Source organism: Lygodium microphyllum, chromosome 11, assembly GCF_053477565.2.
Source record: "Lygodium microphyllum isolate KBCC chromosome 11, Lygodium_microphyllum_v1.1.10, whole genome shotgun sequence".
Taxonomy (NCBI): Eukaryota; Viridiplantae; Streptophyta; class Polypodiopsida; order Schizaeales; family Lygodiaceae; genus Lygodium; species Lygodium microphyllum.
The window spans coordinates 5,929,933-5,942,369 of NC_141145.1; the positions used below are offsets into that span (position 1 = coordinate 5,929,933).

At 41.4% G+C, this 12,437-nt stretch overlaps 1 pseudogene; it reads left to right on the forward strand.

Moving 5' to 3' along the window:
• Positions 1–8,075: 8,075 nt before the first annotated feature.
• LOC148028499 (protein ENHANCER OF LHP1 1-like) lies at positions 8,076–10,355 on the forward strand (annotated as a pseudogene).
• The last annotated feature ends 2,082 nt before the right edge of the window (positions 10,356–12,437 follow it).

A 12,437-nucleotide genomic window follows, 5' to 3' on the forward strand; every position in this document is an offset into this window, starting at 1 on the left:
GCCAACGGTGAGGGAGTTGGTGGACAAATGTAACCTTCAAAAGTACGTGGAAAAGGTCAGATAGGTTGTAGAATATAGCATGTGTGCGGACTTCTTAAGGAGCTTTGATGAAGGGAGGAGCTATGGCATGGTCACAGTAAGCACTGGTGACCAGGAAAGAGGGGTGCAAGTGTCTCTTAATGTAGACATTGTTGAGAAAGCCTTAGGGCTTGTGTCCAAGAAAGAGAGGCGCCCAAAAAGAGATGTGTATACCATGATGGGAGTTAGAAAAGAGGACGTGCACATGGTGGATGGAATCAGTTTGGCTAACATTCCAGACTCTGCAACAAGGATGCAAGCTAAAATGGTCCACACCCTTTTCTCGGGCCACAGATACAATGTACTAATGAATAGAATCGGGGTGCCATTATTGGAAAGCATCACGATAGGAGTTCCAGAGGAGGTGGATTGGAACGAATTTGTCCAGAAAACTATCAAGAGTTCAGTTGCGCTCCTGGCTCTAGCCACAACAGCAACTAGTGGGGAATCTCCGGCCTCTACTGCACGATCCACATGGAAAAACCTACCTCAAAAGCCTCCACAATCAGATATGGCAGTGTCCTGACGAGAATCATCAACGAGGCTATCAAGGATGCCGGCGTAGAGGAAGAGCAAGATATGCACCAAAGCTCACCTCACCGCAAGGAAGAAGGCTCAAGTGAAAAGACGGTAAGCGACAAAGGAGAGACGAAAATACCACCCACTCAAACGGCCAAACCACAAAAGAAAATGAAGACTGACAAGAGGCAGAAGAAGAAGGAGGAAAGACTGAGCAAAGAGGAGTGGGCCAAGGTGAAGAGGGCTCAAAGAGAGTCAAGGAGGGTGGAGGAGGAATGAAGAAAAAAGGAAGAGGAAGAACTCGAAAGAGTAAGAGAAGAGTCAGAAAGGGCAGAAGAAGAGAGGCAAAGAAGGGCAGAGGAGGAAGCTCACGAGCTAAGGATGAAAGAACCGGCTAATTTGGCAGAGGCCACACACAGATCTATTGAAGAAACCCATGGGGGAGGAGAGATTGACCCTTTGAGTCCCCACCATGAGGCTGAAGCAAGTCGCAGTGTGGAAGTGGCCCCATTGGTTGTAGGCAAGGGCAAGTCCCTGTTGCACCCCCTACCTTCCTCCTTCGTGCCAGTGCCAACCGACACAACAACTGCCCCACAACCCACGCCCTCTCTGAACACGGCCCAACAAATCAACATGATGCAGATGCTTGTCAGTAAAGTGGCTGAGATTGTACCGGAAACTGGAGTGAAAAGACCCACTATTGTAGATGCTGAGTCTAGGAAAGATCCGAAATGGCAAAAAGCTAGAGGTGTTAACTACTATAGCCCCTACTCCCAATTCCACCTGGTGCAGACTTTGATGCTTATGTGGCTAAGCTCCTGGCATAGTTGGACAAGGAAAAGGAAGAAAAGAAGGTGCCCCTGGTGTAGCTGGAGAAGGAAAAGGAAACTTCGATAGCCTTGAGGCTAGAAGTTTCAAAGCAAGGAGCCAACCGAAAAAGGGAGGTGAAAGTGCTGCAAGATCAACTAGAAGCAAAAATGAAGGAAGCCCAGGACAATGAGAGCCACCTAAGACAAAGGCTGAAGATGAAGGGAAAAACCTAGTGGTAGACTAGTGGAGCTTAAAGTTGCTAGTGCAACAATATGTTGACCTGGAACCAGAGAACTACCAAAGTAGAAAGGTATGGATAGGTGAGCCAAGTGAGTGGCAAGAGGATACCATAGCTTTTCAGCTATGGTATGAACTCGAGGAACAAGACAGACTGGAGAGAGAGATAGAGTTCCTAGCACAGGAAAGGTCGGCAATCCTCACAGCAGAAGCACAAAGGCTGCAACATGAGGCACAATGACTATAAGGTGCATTGGAGATTGCCAAGGGAGACACAGAGGCCCTCATGGCCATGGCCTTCACACAAAGAAGATTGCACCTTGCAGAGATCCAAAGCCACGAGCAACTAGCGCAAGAAAAGTTAGAACTAATTGCTGAGGCAGAACAGAGATTCAACATTGCAAATGAAGCAAAAGAAATCGTTGAAGAACAGATGGCTCAGAAATCCAGGGAGTGGAACTAACTCTGGGTCTTAACAAATGAACACCAACAGGTGGTAACCACCTTGGCAAGTGAGCTGGAAGAGGAAAGAAAGAAGATGGAAGAGAGAGCCAATGAGTGGGAAAAGAATAATTTTGAAAGGGTTAGGCAATTAACAAAACGCTTGGTGGTGGTTGAGTGCAAGAGAGTGCTTGCCGAATCCAGGGCAGAAGTTACCGATGTATGCACCAACGCACAAAGGCAAGCCTTTCTCACCATAGTACTACATGTCACCCAAACGAAGGGCAATGATTCAGTGGAGAAGGTATGAAGGAAGCTAGAACTGACTACCCGAGCGCTAAGGTATGGCCTTCAAGAACGGGAGCTTCCAATAGGCACAGGAATCACGAAAAAGCAGCAATTTCACTACCTGCACCATGCCCACCTCTCCACTGTTGAGCTTAAGGAACTTGGGTTTGAAGAACAGGAGCACCCAACACCACCACCACAAGTGGCCCCAGCAGTGGCCGAGAAAAATGTCGAAGAGGGTTCGAACTTGGAGCAAGATGCTGAAGAACAACAAAGAATGCCCAATTTTCCTCTACCAGACCTCCCGCCTGAAGAGCCCAAAGATGCCCACATGTCCAAGTGCATTGTGGCAGCAGAATAAGAAGGCAGGAACTGGCAGAGGAAGCCCAACGCAGAGCACGGTCCACTGCCTAGACAATTCCCTGAAGAGTCGGTGCCATTATGAGGGGATCCCAACCCTATCGATTGGCCTAAGGAATTTGTCATATGGCATGACCAGGAGTTCCAGATGAGACCATTTGAGCTTTCATTTGCTTATCCACACTCTCTGAACCATGCGTTGCCTCTAGGCATTCTAGCCAAGATCAAAGACCTGGCCAATGATTTTGCAAACAGGTGGATAGAGGAAAGGAGCCTCATAATAACTAGGTGGAGGAAAGAGCTTGTAGATTACTGGCAGGACAAGGTAAACAGGGTTCCCAAAACCGTCCAAGGCTATGAGGCACAGCTTCAGCTGAAGTGGCAGAGGAGGATTTGGGATGCCAATTTTGACGCCTGGACTACCTTCTGCAGCTCACTTCCTGAAGAATGCAATGAACCCATCTACATGCCCTATCCCCGTAGGCATGGAGTTGATTATGACAAAACTATTCATGGTGATTTTGAATTTCCTACAATATATAATGTAAATGCCCGAAATCCCAAGGAATGCCTAGTTTTTAGAATAGAGGATCTCCTCCCATCTATCAACTGCTTCCTCGTGGATTTTTCTTCTTGTCCGAATCTAGCCTTCCTAACCACCTGTAATTATCTTAGGCTTATCAAATTCCTATTGATGCAGAGACCTACAGTCGAGGAAGCCCACCTCCCTCCCCTCTTTTTAGACATCAATCTGAGGATAGATAGTAGGGCCATGACTAGATTAATGATGAGGGCAACCCTGCTTCCCTTCTTTTGCCTAGAAATCTTAGAGAATATGAATGATATCTGCTTGACGAGGTGCAATCATCCCTTCTTTTCATCCACACCTTTGAAGGCCCGGGCCGCTATTAAAGAATATCTATAAAGTCGTGCATTCCTACCCCAATGCTTGCGACCACCCCGTACTCCAGCTAAAGGTGATAGGCACTAGCCAGAATGCCTTCTTTGTATGCAATTCTCAAAAAAAAAAAAAAACACGAGGGCTCACTTTGCTCACTACACCTAGGGTTCACCCCTACCCTCTTCCCCCACTTCACACTTAGGGCACATCAAGGGCAAGACTTCCAGACGTGTCACCCTAAGTTCTACACTACACCTCCAACAACACACGAACTGGGTCCTTAAGTGTGTGACATTACCAAGGGCCTATCCAAGGTTAGACCCATCTCCCAGTTCCACTACACATGCACTTACACCATACCGTGAGACAGACACACCCCTTAGGGAGTGCACAACTTTAACTTACAGGCTATGATCATGACTCAATGATTGGCAACCGACCTAAGGAAGACCATTCATGACATCTACTAATCACTATAAATTTTTCCATAAGTCAGGCAAGAAACCATTATAGTAGCTTCAGGAGCTTTTGCATACTCCGACAGTTAAATGGACCAACATGCTTGATGTGGCCGACCATGTGCCTGCTGATGGCTACCATGACTCAACCAAATCAAGCACATAAAAAACTCAGTGATGGACCCACCATTGGCATAGATCTTGGAACCTCATATTCTCCAAATGATTATAGAGCCCTGATTTTGATAGCCGTCTCGCAGAAGGGGAGCTACAACTGTGTGACAAATGTCAAGCATCTTCATGAAGATCAAAGCATGCCGGAATCTCTCCGGTCATCATTAATCAAACTCCATCACCTCTCATTCACAACAGCACCTTTTGATTGTGGTCATCTACCCACCAGTTCCACTTAGCAACAACACAAGCTACCCTACTGCTCCCCACCCCATTGCCATGGGACTGGCACTCAGCTAGGAGGGGGGTAATTTTTACCACAGCACAGAGGATCAAAAAATGGAGTAGAGGAGTAGAAAAAATCGAAGAAGGAGATAACTGAAAGGGCACAGGAAAAAGGAAGGAAAAGGCACCCCTGATGGAGGTCAAACCCTAAAAATATGAATGAGGACCTCTCTAGAAGGCCTCAGTATCACCTCGAGAAAAGAAAAGAGTAAAAGTGCACCATTAAATGTGAAGTCACTCCTGAATCCTTGTAAAAGAGCGTCGGGCTCACTCCTGTGCAAATTGTATGCATTAGTTGGGAATGGGATAAGTTAGAACGGTGTCAGAGGGGTTTTTGTCGAAAGGTCGAATCCACCGGGGATCAAAAGTAGAAGGAAGTAGAGATAGGAGATGGAAGAGAGTATAGAGAATACCCAAGTGGTAAACACAAAAAAAAAAATCACAATGAATTGAAACAATATGTATTGAAAGAACCTAGAATCTTTGCTCTACTCAGAAGCAATCTCCGGGCATTAGTTCTCTTAGAGCTCCTTCGTAGACCAAAAACGTGGATAAAAAAAATCAGCTCTATCTCTGCTGCCCAGAACCCAAATCTGATGGCTCCGTTGGCTCCAAAAGGGGGGTAAAACCCGACGACACCTGATCACGGATCTCCTAGATCACTCCTTCTTCTTTTAGTTCAATTTGTAGTTTTCAGCCTGTTTACAGCGATTGCGACGCGCACGATTTCATCAATTTTTCCTTGTGAAAATTCCCTAACTGGCTAAAAAAGCAACTAGCTTTTTGCATGCCATCCTAATCTAGAAGCTTTTTCTGAATTTTTCAGATTTTTACAATAAATAATATAAAAAATAGACTTAAATTATCCAAAAATCTAGTATTTTTGGATAATCCATGCAACTCGCACTAGTACTAATGGCTCAAATCACATTGACTCTCTAGATCAATAGAGAAGTTGGATGATGATGCATTCCATACATTTTCACACTATGCCATCATAACATCACGACATCCACCCCCTCTAAACTTGCATATCCTCCGGTATGTGCCAAAATCCTAGTTGTCACCGGATTTTAAGTCCTCCTCATCCTCTGCACAACCATATCCTTTACTTCTTCATCTTCCATATCTTCCTGGCTAGCCCCTGTATCATGGCCACTATTTTCTTCCAATTTTGGCAACTCATAAGCAGTAGATTCCTGCCTTTTGAATAATTTGATTCTTTTCCCTGCTACCGAAAGTTTTATGGCTGTCCCATCCAGCTCATTTAATGCATAAGTAGCATTATCAAACACTTGTCTTACCACATAGGGTCCAAACCATCTCTTGGAAACTTTATGCATGGCACTATGCTGGTTATCTAAACTGCTATCATAAACCAATACCCAATCCCCATCTTGTATGGTTCTTGGTCTGAGTCTATGTCTTTTGTCAAACCGGTTCTTGTTCTGTATCCTTGCTACCCTTAACTTTGTAGTTGCTGCCTCTATGTTTTCTGACTTTCTTTCCAACTATCTAATGCGTAAGACCAACAACTCCTCTCGATTCAACTCCTCCCAAGGTAACACACTCCATGTGACAGTCATCTCTTCTATCGGCATGATAGGTTTTTGACCATACATCAATTCTGCAGGCATATATCCTGTAACAGCACTATGAGTTGTTCTGTCAACCCACAAAGTATAAGGGAGCAATCGTGGCCACTCTTTTATCTTCTCTCCACATGCTTTTGCCAATGCCTTCACAATAGGTGGATGACCTCTTTCACTTTTGCCATTTCCTTCAGGGTTATAGGCTGAAGTTAAAGCAATCTTTATCCCCAACCGTGCAAAGAAATCATGAGCTTCATCTGCATCCAACTCACCCCTATCTGCTGTAATTTTTCCCACACAGCCATATCAACAAAAGATCTCTTCTAAGAGAAAAGTACATACAGCATTTGTCATCTTAGTACGTAGAGCTCTCCCTTCCACTTGATTAGTCAAGTCTTCACAAGCAAGCACAAGATACCTCATTTGTCAAAGACCTGTAGGCATTGTGACCAAATCCACCACCCACTTAAAATGAAGAGACAATGGATATGTGGGTTGCAATCCATCCTGATGTCTCACAGTTGAATACATTTGACATGTCGTACATGTTTCCATAAAGTGAGCAACATCCTTATACATACCCTGCCACCAATATCTTTCTTTGATCTTTATAAAAGTACCCCAAACACCTCTATGACCAGCCCACAAACTTTCATGAAATTCTTGCATTACTTTTACTTGTGAAGCACTGTCACCCAAAACTCGCAATTGCATACCCTGTTTCTTTTTAGCATGTTTCCATAAGTATCCATCTTTTAAGAAAAATCCATAGGCTTTCCTCTTGATCTTCTTAAACTCCTCATCTAATCATTCATCTCTTTTTGTTAATGTACTGAGATATTGACCAATTCTTAGCCATTCTCCTGCATATTTGTCTTCCAGAAACACTTCTGCACAAGATGCAAAATATCTAAAGTGTCTTCCCTTGTTTTTTGGAACTAAATGCTTCTCTATCAAGATTTCTATTTACAACATATAGATTTACTTAGAGACACTACATGGCATGAGATCTTCTCTAGCAGTCACAATTTCATTCTTTTGTCTCTTCACACCTTCAAACTAATACATGATTGCATGAATTTTACCATGGCATGAGTTCATGGCTCAGAGCCTTACATATAGGATCACATTAATTTTTATTATGTTAACCAATTCGTTTAACTCAGGATAGCCCTTGTGCATTGCAGAGATCGAGCCACAGAGTGAGTGTTTCTCATAGCCTTCCTCTTTGTTTTTCTCATATGGAGAGTTCCAAAGCACTTACTTTACTTTGCCCATCCATGCCATTTCCTTCAGTTCCATAGGCTCTTTGCTTGTAGCAGGAGAAGAGGATGATGGCATCAAGATTATCAGTACCATTGACAGCTTTATTATGAGAGTCCTTTAAGGCCACAATGCACCTATCATTAGCCTTGCACTTGACCCCAACAATGAGTTTTTGGCATTAGCTCTGCTAGTAGTGATGGCTCTATCATGTGCACAAAATGTTTGTTTTCTGAAAATCTATGCAAAGTTCTTTTGTGGACACAATGTTGCACCAGATGTTTCCCAACACTCATAGTCTCACTCTTTACTCTCTAAATGCAATCAGACATTGCAACATTTCATTCAAGTTCTTGTTTTGTGGAACTAAATGCTTCTCTATGAAGATTTCTATTTACAACATATAGATTTACTTAGAGACACTACATGGCATGAGATCTTCTCTAGCAGTCACAATTTCATTCTTTTGTCTCTTCACACCTTCAAACTAATACATGATTGCATGAATTTTACCATGGCATGAGTTCATGGCTCAGAGCCTTACATATAGGATCACATTAATTTTTATTATGTTAACCAATTCGTTTAACTCAGGATAGCCCTTGTGCATTGCAGAGATCGAGCCACAGAGTGAGTGTTTCTCATAGCCTTCCTCTTTGTTTTTCTCATATGGAGAGTTCCAAAGCACTTACTCACTTTACTTTGCCCATCCATGCCATTTCCTTCAGTTCCATAGGCTCTTTGCTTGTAGCAAGAGAAGAGGATGATGGCATCAAGATTATCAGTACCATTGACAGCTCTATTGTGAGAGTCCTTAAAGGCCACAATGCACCTATCATTAGCCTTACACTTGACCCCAACAATGAGTTTTTGGCATTAGCTTTGCTAGTAGTGATGGCTCTATCATGTGCTGGTGCCTCTCATCTATCAAGAAAATCCACACACTGTACCATGTTGCACCGTGGGAGGAATGGAATTTCTTGGCATCCAAAGGGAGGTGTCTTGGTAGTTCTTGGCACAAAAAATGGCATGGATGTGATTATGTATGATTGGGATATAGGTGAAAAGGTCTTTAGCCTCAAAGGTGGGCATTCAGCTTTAGTTGGCTGATTAGCCTGGTCACCAAATGGAAAATACCTTGCAACTGCATGAGGTGACAATCAGGTCATCATATGGGATGTGGATAACATGCAAGACATATACTACCAGAAGTTTGAATCTCAAATCTGCAGCTTAGTGTGGAGACTGAAAGGAAATGCTTTAGCCATTGGTGACTTGAATGGAAAAATTGGTATTTGGGAACTTGTTGTTCCATCTCACATGACCCTACCTGGTAGTGATGCTAGTTTGCCTTTAGTTATTGATAGAGAAGTGATGCTACACTTCAGTGATGATGGGGAGGATGGAGAGCAGCCTCATAGTGAGGAAGAAGGTGGATATTCACCTGATAGAAGACCCAATTCTCCTTCACATCCTGATTTAAGAAAGAAGGAAATGAACAAAGGTCATGAAAAGCTCCAGCAGTCATTCTATTAAAGTTGAGGCTCTGCTCCATAATAAAAACATAAGCTTCTCGTTTGGAGTCATTATAGGTGGACACCTAGTGCATGCATTACAAACTCCTTTTCATCCTTGCTCTACTATGCCTAGTTCAAGCAAGCCCCATTTTCTTTTTTACAATCTCATAGGCAGCATCACCAGTTGTTAGAATGAAGAGCTATCACACATAGAGGTGCTTTCTCCCTTGCAATGTTCTCATAATCAGATGCGTGATGATCATTGATCACAATAGTCAAACCAGGCTCTATTGCACCATTGATTTTGCTTGGTGATTTGTAGGTGGAGTTTCATGATGCAGGGAAAGGGGTTCCTATGTCCTCAATGATAGACTATTTTGGCTTCAAAATGGCTGCTATGAATGATAGTGGCTGCATTTTTGCATCTCATAGGAATGGGGAAAAGAATCCAAGTACCATACTTTATCTGCCTTTAAGTAGCTGGGCAAACAATAGTGAGGTCCACCCATTCCATTTCAATTAACTTTTTGTGCAGTATGTCTATTGTGCTTCTCATAGATGAATGATGGAATGATAAGTTTTCTTGGTAATGATTCAGTGATCAACGCAGCTTGCAACAGAGGAGGAGGCAAGGCATTAGCTCTTGGATGTGGATGGGTAGCTGTCTCAACTAGTCTCAACCACCTCCGACTATTTTTTGAAGGTGGTTTGTAGGTGCTGCCTCATTTTCAAAGTCTGAAGTATGAATATGATCTTGAATAAAGCTACTTGTGACTTGGCTTGATTGTTATTCACTATTGTCATTTGTATGTTGCAGACTTCCTTACTGTCTTTGGTAGGACCAGTGGTCACCATGGAAGGTGAGAAGGAGCTTCTCCCTATTGTTCTACATGCAAGCTCTCCCTTGTCTTGTGACCAGTAGGTAGATGCACCTTATGTCAAGCATAGTCGTAATACTGCAAATAGTTGTTGTCTTGGTTTGTGATGAAATTGCATGATTCTTTTTCTCTAATTGTGTATTCATTTCACGTGATGCAATTCACGATATTCAATGTGGCAGAACAACAAAGAAAAGTGTTGGAAGGGCCATTACCCTTGAGTCCTTACTCTCACCTTACTTGGCTAGATTTTAGCGACACTGGTTTTCTTAGCTCATATGATTCCAAGGTGCTGATTATTGGATCCTTTCCAAAACTAATCGTTTCTAGATTTTAAACCTGAGCTCTTTTAGGTAATGAGAAAGTTGTCTAGTAGATTGGATAATGAGAAAGCATATATATGTGCATAGAGACACTATTGAGCCTCTTTCTATTCCTTGTGCAGATCTTTCTTGATACTTATTTGTGCTATCTTAAAGGGCTTTGATGCAATGTTCAATATTCTTCAAGAAAAGCTGGAAAAGTACATGAATCAGTGGGAGGAATATTATTGAACTAATTGCTTCACATCTCTAGTTGAATCTTCCAGTATTAAAAAGGTGTGCAATTGAATTGCAACCTTGTTATCACTCTACTTTCCCATTTTTAAAGCTATAATTAAACTTTGTGTATGGTTATGCTTTCTTATGCCAATATGTACTGGTATAGTGTTTGGTCAGGCACTTTGCTGGAGTTTACAAGCTTTTCTTTTCTCAATAGAATTCTTCTTTGCTTAAGAAGGAGACAGATAATCTAGACAATGTATCAGAAGAGGAGAAATTGGATGCAGAACTTGAATAAGTTCATAGTGAGCTACACAGTGTATGTTAATGTTTTATGTTCAAGGTGAGACATGCACCTTGCAAGTTTCACTATATACATATGACTACACATGATTTCATTGTGCTTTCTCAAACACTCTGGTTGGTATATGTGTGATAGGTTGGGAAAGTGTCAACAAGAATACGCAAGGAGATGCGCAACTTGGAAAGATTTTTAGTTGTAAAGAAAACACATGAAGATGCTCTGCAGGATACTGTAGTATAGCTTAAAGGTGAAGAGCATCATGACATGCTAGAAGGTACAAATTTCTAACATTTTATTGTAAGCCATAGTTTACATAAGGGTTGCAGACACATGGGTTTTGTGAGGCTTCTGTCTTGGAGTACATACAGCTTTGGATGCTGAGAATGAAGTTGATGATTAGTATAGCAAGCTTGGAAGTGAACTGCAGAGAGAAAAAGAGGAGAGAGAAGACTACAGAAGAGAGAGAAGAAGTGGAAAAGTGAGAGAAAGACTGACGAGGAGAGAGAAATACTAGAATAGGAGAGAGAAAGACATGACAGAGAAAGAAGCCATTGAATTCAAGAGCAAGGTGAAGAGGAGAAGGACAATATTGTATTAACGTGTTAAAGATGAGAAAAAATTTACTTGTCCTCTCCTTTTATAACAATGTCAATGTGACATGGCATCAATATTATTTACACACGACATCCCTATTCTTCCCAACTTCTTACAATCCATCCCATCCCAAAGGTTTTTGCTCTCAGTTAGTCATTATCACATACAGGTTCTATTGGAGGAAGGGAATATCCATCTTAGATCATAGTGAAAATTCCATGGCTAAAGTATTGCAGCATCATGCTTTAATTTGAATTATATAGAAGGGGCCATGAAAATGCACTCTCTTTGAATTTTAGATTTATAGAAGGGATATAACTATTGCCTCCAAAATTCACACAAGGGGTATATATAAATGGTTTAAATTTTTTAAAAGGGGCTTTTAAACTATCCTTTGAATGCACATGATATATAGGGCTTCTATACGGTGATCCCTCTGAGAGCAAGGGTTGTAGGTTCGATTTAATGCAAAATGTTATTTTGTAGAAAACTTTAATGATAAGTGTAGATTGATTACAAAAGAAACTAGAGTTCATCACATGTTCACTTTAGATGCTAGAATTCCTACTATGAATGATGTTATGTAAACTAAAGGCAAATGAGTGATTGCAAACATTAAAATATAGCACAAATATATTAGATATGCAAATGTGTAAATGTTAAAATTAATGTATTTTAAAGGGCTGATTACAAGGTTTCTTGTTTTCAGAGTTAAAAAATTTTATAAAGCGTATAAAGCATGTCAGTTTGATAAGCAAGCAAGATAATATTTTTTGCATGATAGAGATATGGGTAGAAGTATACTTGATATTGTGAACACACATATTTTGGGGCCTACATAGAATATATCTCTTGGTGGTAGAAAATAATTTATCATGTTTATTGATTATTGTTCAAGAAAGCTATAGATATATTTCATGAAGAAAAACAACAATGTATTTGAGTGCTTTAAAACTTTCAAGGCTGCTATTGAAAAAAAAACCATACTTGAAAGTTAGTACTTGAGGTCAGATGGAAAAGGAAATTATCTCTCTAATGAGTTCAATGACTTCTTGAGGTCTCATGGGATAAAGAGACTCTTTACTCACAAATATATCCCATATAAAAATGGGATTATTGAAAGAAAAAATAAACATATTACAGAAGTTGCACGACCATTGATGTTTGAAAAGAATATGCTAAAATATTCTTGATAT